This window comes from Galeopterus variegatus, unplaced genomic scaffold (genome assembly GCF_000696425.1).
Source record: "Galeopterus variegatus unplaced genomic scaffold, G_variegatus-3.0.2 Scaffold7198, whole genome shotgun sequence".
Classification (NCBI taxonomy): Eukaryota; Metazoa; Chordata; class Mammalia; order Dermoptera; family Cynocephalidae; genus Galeopterus; species Galeopterus variegatus.
Window position 1 is genome coordinate 43101 of NW_007733309.1, and position 8785 is coordinate 51885.

Consider the following 8785-nt stretch of genomic DNA (forward strand, 5'->3'; position numbering starts at 1 on the left):
TCTGAGGGACCCTGACCATTTACCTTCACTTTCCCTACGCTTGGTGAAGAGATTTCCTTGATGGGATCATGAAGGCTGTCCCCTACTCTGCTTTTTAGAAAGATTCCACTTGAATATTTTGTTCTCTGTTAGTTTTGCCCATGGCACTTTATTTCCTTTGGGCACTTTTTTTTTTTTAATTTTATTTTGTCGATATACAATGTGGTTGATTATTGTGGCCCACCAAGAGTTGGGGCAAGCCCAAATGTCCATCATCAGATGAGTGGATCCCTACGCTTGGTGAAGAGATTTCCTTGATGGGATCATGAAGGGTGTCCCCTACTCTGCTTTTTAGAAAGATTCCACTTGAATATTTTGTTCTCTGTTAGTTTTGCCCATGGCACTTTATTTCCTTTGGGCACTTTTTTTTTTTTAATTTTATTTTGTCGATATACAATGTGGTTGATTATTGTGGCCCACCAAGAGTTGGGGCAAGCCCAAATGTCCATCATCAGATGAGTGGATCCCTACGCTTGGTGAAGAGATTTCCTTGATGGGATCATGAAGGGTGTCCCCTACTCTGCTTTTTAGAAAGATTCCACTTGAATATTTTGTTCTCTGTTAGTTTTGCCCATGGCACTTTATTTCCTTTGGGCACTTTTTTTTTTTTAATTTTATTTTGTCGATATACAATGTGGTTGATTATTGTGGCCCAGATGGGCCACAATAATCAACCACATTGTATATCGACAAAATAAAATTAAAAAAAAAAAAGTGCCCAAAGGAAATAAAGTGCCATGGGCAAAACTAACAGAGAACAAAATATTCAAGTGGAATCTTTCTAAAAAGCAGAGTAGGGGACACCCTTCATGATCCCATCAAGGAAATCTCTTCACCAAGCGTAGGATGTTGAGCATTTTTTCATGTGTCTGTTGGCCATTTGTATATCTTCCTTAGAGAAATGCCTACTTAGCTCTTTTGCCTTTGGGCACTTCTAACTGTCTCCAATGTTCATGTCCTCAACTGAATCATAACTTCCCTGGGGGCAGGAAAAATGTATGTCTTGTTCATGGCCCACACTTATCTCAGTGCCTGGCATGAAGTGGAGTCCAAATAAAGGCTTGGGTGAATGAATAAATGAATAAACGTGCAAACGGTATTCAGTCTTTTTCTTGGTGGATTTCTCTGCTGCATCTCACCCTGTTGATACCACCTCTCCTCCCTTGACTAGAATGATGCCAGTATTCTACTGACCATTTCTGACTGTTCCTTCTTATTCTCTTTTATTTATTTATTTATTTATTTATTTATTTTTGTCCTTTTTGAGACCGGCCGCACCGCGCTCAGCCAGTGAGTGCACCGGTCATCCCTATATAGGATCCGAACCCTCGGCGGGAGCGCCACACTCTCCCAAGTGTGCCACGGGCTCGGCCCCTTATTCTCCTTTAAAGGCCTCTGTTTCTCTACACATCCCTCAAACCCTTCTGTTCCCCAGATTCATTTTTCATCTCATTCTCTGTTCCACTCTTCTAGTTGTAACTACCACTGATACTCATATGACACCCAAATTTTGGACTAAGTTCTTTCCTGAGCTTCATAGTTATATATTCATGCTGTCTGCTAGATATTTCTACCTGAGAGCCCACAGATATAGTAAATAAAAGTAAACCTTTACCTCTTTTTTATATCTCAAATCCATTCCCTCTTCTCCTACCCTTAACACCTGCCAACACTGAGGCCTTCATCATTTTTCTACAGCAATCTCCTCTTTGGTTTCCCAGATTTTAGATTCATCCCCCTCAAATCCATCCTCTATATAGGTACCAGATTGAGATATTTAAAATATCTACTTTCCAGTTACTCCCTGCTTATACTAGCATAAGCATCCTACAAGGTAAAGTCCAAACCCCTTAATATGACATACCAGGCCCTGCTTCTCTCTCCAGCCTCAAGCCCTACCTCTCCTGCCTTCAGCATTAAGGGCCAGCAGCACCAAAGTGTCTCATATGCATGCTCTTCTCCTCATGCATCTGCTCAGACCAGTTCCTGAGTAATATGCATTGTTAACTTCTCACTCCTTAAGACTCATTGTGGTGGTGTGGACAGCCTTTAAAAATGGATCCCAACTTTTCGTATTCACACCCTGTGTGATCCACTTACCCTGAGTGTGGGTGGGACCGACCTAGTGACTGGTTTCTAACAAATAGAATGCAGTGGAAGTGATGGGAAATCACTTCCATGATTTGGTTATAAACAACTGTGACTTCTATCTTGTTTGTACTCTCTTTCTCTCTCTCGTTCTTCTCAAATGCTTGTTTAGATGAAGCAAGCTGGAGAAGCCCAGGTTGCAAGAAATCAAGGGTGGCCTCTAGCCAAATGCCAGTTGAAACTGAGACCTTTATGCCAACAATGGTATAGAAACTGAGTCCTTCCAACAGCCACCAGAGAGCTTAGAGTTGAATTCTTCTCCATTTGAGCCTTCAGATACAGCCATAGCTAACACCTTGATCAAAGCCTTGTGAGAAACTCTGAAGCAAAAAATCCAGCCACTCCATGCCTAGAATCCTGATCCACATATGAGATAAAAAACGCGTGTTGTTGAAAGCTGCTAAATTTTGGAGTAATTTGTTACAGCAATATGCAACTAATACAATCATCTCAGGCAGCATCTATTTTATGAAGATTTTAATATCTCCTGCAAAACACATACACACACACACACACACACACACACACACACTTTGTGAGCCTCTTCAAAGCTCCCACAGTGCTTTGTACTCACCTCCTAACACTGTACTGACAGGATTAATTACAATTGTTTGTTTTTGAGTTGATGTCCCCACTAGACTTTGAGACATTTGAGGCTATAGCATGCTTCTTGGTTATTCTATCTTTGTATCTCTAGTCCTTGACACATATGGTTAAAAAATATTCCATGGATAAATGAACGCATGAGTGAATAAATGAATGAATGCAACTTTGCTAAGTGAAGCAGGGGGTAAAAAAATAAATTACATCTGTTATACCTGTAGGAGTTTATAATCAAGTTGGAGAGTCAGACATAGAACAACTAACATAAATGTGAATGAAATAAGTGTTGGATCGTGATTTTTTTTTAATGCAGTGTGGAACCCAAAAGATAGAATGTCCTTTCTGATCTGGGCAATCTGAAAAGACTTCTCAAAGGAAATAGATTTTGACATGGGCCTTGAAGAACAACAGAGCTTTGAGCAACAACAAAAAAAAAAAGAGAGAGAGAGAGAGAGAGAGAGAAGGAAAAGAATCCAAAGCTGATGAAATGCATAAACAAATCTTAGAAAGTGAAGAAATCTAGCAGGGAGACAGAGGCAGGGGGGACATGCCAGAGGGAAATGATAATTGGAAATCAATTAGCTTAAAGAGGACACATGTGGTCATCATTCTTGGATAACATGGCTGAAATAGGAACCTTGTGAAACTGACATTTAGAGAACAAGAAGGAAGAGGAACTTGCTACTAAGAGTGAAGAGCATTCAAGGTACATGAAGTCATGTGCTAATTACATATGTGTGAAGGAGAAGGTGATGGTCAGAGGTTAAGCATGATGCAATGTAAAAAGAGGCCTTGGGATGTGGCAATTAGACCACAAGTGACCTTTAAGAAAACAGTATCTATGGTGGAAAAAAACGTAGATGGAAGACAGATTACAAAATGATAAAAATACAGTCTATTTGAGGAAGTCAACCAAGAAAACTAGCTTTTGGAGAAGCAGTCCCAAAGATAACTTAGTAAATCTGCCCATTAAGACTTCTGGTGATTGTGATAGTGAAATAATTTATCTGATAGTGAAAACAACACCTTTCTTTATTTGAAATAAAAAATAACTGATCTTACTTGATTTTTAATTTTTTTCCAGTGAACACTTCATTGGTTTATAATGTTCATTCTGGACCATTTGCAGAGGTTTGCCTGGTGGTGCTCATCTGTCTCTGCAACTCAGCTGTAAAGTCTGTAAGGCAGGGGGAAGCTTTCTTCGTCTCTTCACTCAGTATGTGTGTTGAAATTGCAATAACATCCATGATAACATTTGGTTTTTGTAAACTCTTTGTAATGCCCCAAATTATTTTCTTCAGGAGCCATTTATCGCGGGCTTACTAACTTCCAGACCCAGGCTAGTTTTCCTGATTAACTTGAGTAATTTGCTCCCATGGTATCTTTTAATGCCCTTTGGAAACTTATGATAGGCACAGCACTGGGGAGTTATGATTATCCCCTTCTCATAAATGAGTCAAAAGTAAGAGAAACAAAGAAATGATAATTGCATGAGGTGATTGATACCTTAACTACCCCAACCTGATTATTTCCCAACATATATCAAAACATCAGATTGTACCCTATAATTATGTATAATTACAATGTGTCAATTAAAATTAAAAAAGAAAAAACCCATTGAAAACCAACATTGGATAAATGGTTCAGAAACAACTGTATAAAACTTATGTAAAAGATAATTATACATCATTCCCAGAACAAAGTTTAATCCACTGAAAAGGAAAGGGGGGAGGAGGGAAGTGGTGTATAATTTACCAGAAAATTCTCAGGGCTAAAGATGTTAGAAGAACACATGGAATCACATTATTTCTATACAAGGGTGACTAACTGTGTCAGTTTGCCAAGAACTGAGGGCATTTCCAGGACAAGGAACTTTCAGTTTTAAAACAGGACAGTCTCAGGCAAACCAGAATCAAAAAGCATTCCATATCCTTTTTAGGATGAGACAATAAAATGCTGCCATAATTACAAGAGCTGATATCTATGGCCCACTCACAATATTTTTCATGAAGAGACTTCTGCTGTAACTGTAAAATGGTTTGGGTTGAAAATGATAGCAGAGTCTGTTTTCAAACACTTTCGCATTTAGCCACCGTGTTCTAAAAATAGCGTGGTTTGCAGTATGCTCACCCGTGCCTTATTACTATCCTTTTTCCTCTAAGGTAATAAGTCTGGAAGAAAAGCCCAGATTTATCACCTCAGGCTGGCTACTTTCCACCGCCCCAGGAAAGGTCCCTGGCTTCCCTGGCAGCTAAAGAGTCATCTATGACTATCAGCCTGACTTCCTTATATTCTTCTATTAATTACATTTTGAAAGTTAAAGTTTTACTCTTAATTTGGCAATTCTCAGAAACCTGTTGTTTTTCACGTGACACCAGTAAAAATTTCAAAAGGAGTCTTCTCACTGTAGTTGCCAGTGCTATATTGTGTTCAAAGTGTCATCGTTTTTCTCAGATGGGAAAAGGGGAGTGTTTTTCTGATTAATTGTTAAATGTGTGTTTCCTGAAGCATCAGGGAATCTCTTACTAAAAAGATTGGACGGCATATCCCTGTTCATGGCCCATGAAAGAAGAATCTTTCACGGGACCAGCAAAAGGAAAGGGAGAGAGAGAAAGAGAACATGACGGAGCTTTATTACCAAGCAAAAGTACTCGCCCAAGTGCACAGGCCCCTCCGCCAGAGGGACGCCCGGGCCCCCACCTGCTCCTTCCCGCGTCTCAGGTGCACGCGCCTCCTGGCCCCTCCCCCACCCCCTGCTCCGCCCAGGGCGCAGGCGCAGGCGCTGGCCGAGCCCGGCTGAATATTTATGATACCGGCCCTGGGGCGTGTCCTTACTCTGTCCTGACTCAAAACCAAAGGATTTCGTAACCAACCACCCACCTGTGGATTTCTGCCCCACCCTCAGCACTTGTCCAGAAGGAATCATCAAAAACACGGACTGGTTAATTTACATGGTCTCTATTGTTTGTTTTTTTTAAAAAAACTGGTGGCAACAATTCCGTCTTCTTTCCTAACTTCTGCCCGACTTCGTGAAATGGGGCGGACAGATACTGCTGGGCTGTGGACAAAGCACACAGGTTGCTGTTTTGACGGGCTTCTTTTAATCCTTTTCTTTCCTGTTTACATGTAGCTCGTGGAGGTCTGTCTCAGTGGGTGCTGTTTTGCCTTTAGCTGGTAAAAAGCTCGCCAAGGGGTAGTGTACCATGCAGAATTAATTCTGTCCTCCTACCACAACATTCCTGCAGGGATATAAGATGCGGCTTTGCCTTCCCCGCCTGACGCGATTTGGCTTCTCGGAATAAGGTGAGACAGTTTACCCAGGTCCCATTTTATTGCTGGAGATCGGAAAGCCCCTGTACAGGAGAGGAATGCAAACAGGTGCTGCACTTTATCAGTCTTTTTTTTTTTTCACTTAGCAGGCGTAACTATCAAACCTCCACCCTCAGAAAACCCAGGGGTGTAAAACATAATGAGGTGCTAGATTAGAAAACAAACTAGTCTCCCTCTGGGATGAGGACCCCTCCCCCAAGCACACGCTGGAAGGCAGCTGTATTGTGGTTGCAAAAGAAGAGAGTTTGGAGCTCAGAAAGGCCCAAGTGCAAATCCTGTGTCTCATTTGCCAGTTGGGGAAATTGCTGATTCTCTGAGGCTGCTCTCTCAGCAATAAAATGAGAAAGATAATCATACCTCCCGAATAGGAGTGTTCTGAGCACTAGAGATAATACAGTTATGTTTCTAAAGATCCTGGCACACAAGGGCCATCTGTAGGTAGTATTGATCTTGTGGAATTTTGTTCATATCAATACAGGTTCCAAGTAGCACAATGGATCCCCTGTGAATGAATGCAACTCTGGCTCCCTAAAACCAAAAACAAAGCAGCTGGGATGTGGTCTCTGTTTTCCAAATTAACAAATTTTCAGTCTCATCTCAGGGGAGAGCCCTTCAAGATTCCCGGCTAGAAAACCCACCCTCCCCAAATCTGGCCGTACCCAAATACAAAATAACTAGGCAGCTACTTTCCTTCTATCTCTTGAGGTGATATTATGTAAATCAGGACCTGAATTTTTATATAAATACAGACAAGTGGCTTCGGACAGTTAAATAGCATTCGTGAAACCTGTTTTATACAGGGTGAAAATAAATGGTTTACCATCCCTAAGAGTTTACAAACTAAAAACAGCCTCATCAAGGGAAAAACTGCCCCTTTCCCTCCAGCTCCCTCACTGCCCTGCCACCTTCCCTCAAAGGGTTTCGTTTTAGTCTAATACTCTTAACTGAGCAAGATTTTCCCATAGCTTTGTAGAAAAGCTAATCTCTAACCCCCCACCTTGAGGGGAAAGTTAACTGACATTTACTGGGCACTAAGTGCCAGACACTATGCACATATTCTCATCTCGTTTGATTTTCACGATGGTCTGAATAGTTATATTTTACAACATTTTATAAGAAAACAAAAATCATGTACTTATCCAGAGTCACACAAAGAGTAAGTGGCAAAATGACAGGCTGATTTCAAAGCCAGAGACAATGACAGTTATGGGGAGAGGTACACTGTGGTTTTGAAAATAGCTGAGTAAAGACCTGAAGTTGGAAATGAGCAAATCTGATAAGCTCTAGTAGAGATCATAGTGAGAGAGCATGACAAAAGAATAGAAGCCTTTTTCTAAAATACAAGAGATATCAAGGGGTTATTTGCACATTCTATGTTGTTCTGTGCTATTCTATTGCACAATTCAAACCCAAGCCCAGGCTCCTTGCATTGTGCAGTTTCTAATCACAAGGAGCATACAGTGTGCCTATGGCGGGTGGGGGGACCCAGAGATTGTGGTTAATAACTTATAAGTAAAGGAATACTAAATCCCCACCTATAACTCTTATCAACTCTCCCAATTCTCTGTTGTTTTGAAGAATAACATATCTGAAAAAAATATGAGAAGAAATTGTAGGTGAGTGTTAATGTTTGACTCTAAATTTGCTAATCTTAAAAGAGAAACTAAAGTTAGTGCCTGGATTGATTTAACAAAGGTTTTCCTCTTTAACCATGACCTATTACTTAAGTACATGCAAGTGATTATACCACCATAGGGTGTGTCTGTCAGGTGACCCCAGCTATTTTCAGCTACATATAAAAAGGAGCTCCAACAGTGACACCACCACCAGGGAAACCAGAATGCACGGGGAGTTCTCATGTCCAAGAAAATACTCCAAATCCAAGAAGTTGCCACCCAAATTCCTCTGAGATTTAGAATCAATAGTTGGGAGAAGAATCTAGAAAACAGATTTTTTTTGGGGGGGGGACTTTTAAAATTCCACCTCCCTGCTTCTCTTTGCAAACCCTTCAGGTTCCTTTTATACTGTGTGAAAAGAAGTCAGATGTGGGAGCTAGTAGGGCTGGAACTGTGGTGGGAGGCCTTCTTCAGACCCCCTTGACATCCCACTTTCTGATTCAAACCACAAGGCACCTTAAAGGTGATCTGGGTCTCTTGATTTCAGAATAACTCTGGCTCAGAGAAGTGGCCCAGCCCAAGGCCACATGGCTCATGACTGGTTTTGCCTTGAAAGTCCAGCTTCAGGATTCCAAAGTGGGGTGCTCTGTGCATCACACTACCCTCAGTCACCGTTCTATTTTTAAGGCATCAGTTATCTTCCTGATAGATCCTCCCCTTTGACAAAGGTTTGATGAGTTTAAAAGGATTTTTACCATTTATGCTGTTCCTGCCCAGTGATGGGGAGTGAGGGTAGGAAGCAGGGCAGGAGGGAGTTTGTAATTATTGCAAGGGATTCTAAAACCCAAATCATAGCATACAGTTTTTAGACTGAAGAACAATTTTTCTCATTCATGAATAGATACATAAATAGATACTCCTAAAATATATGCACTATTGAGGTTTTCTTTTAAATATAATTAAAATGCTAGTAGTTTGTCAGTCAACAGACACAATAACAATTACGTGAGCATCTTGGGAATTTTTTTTTTTTTTTTTTTTTTTTTTTT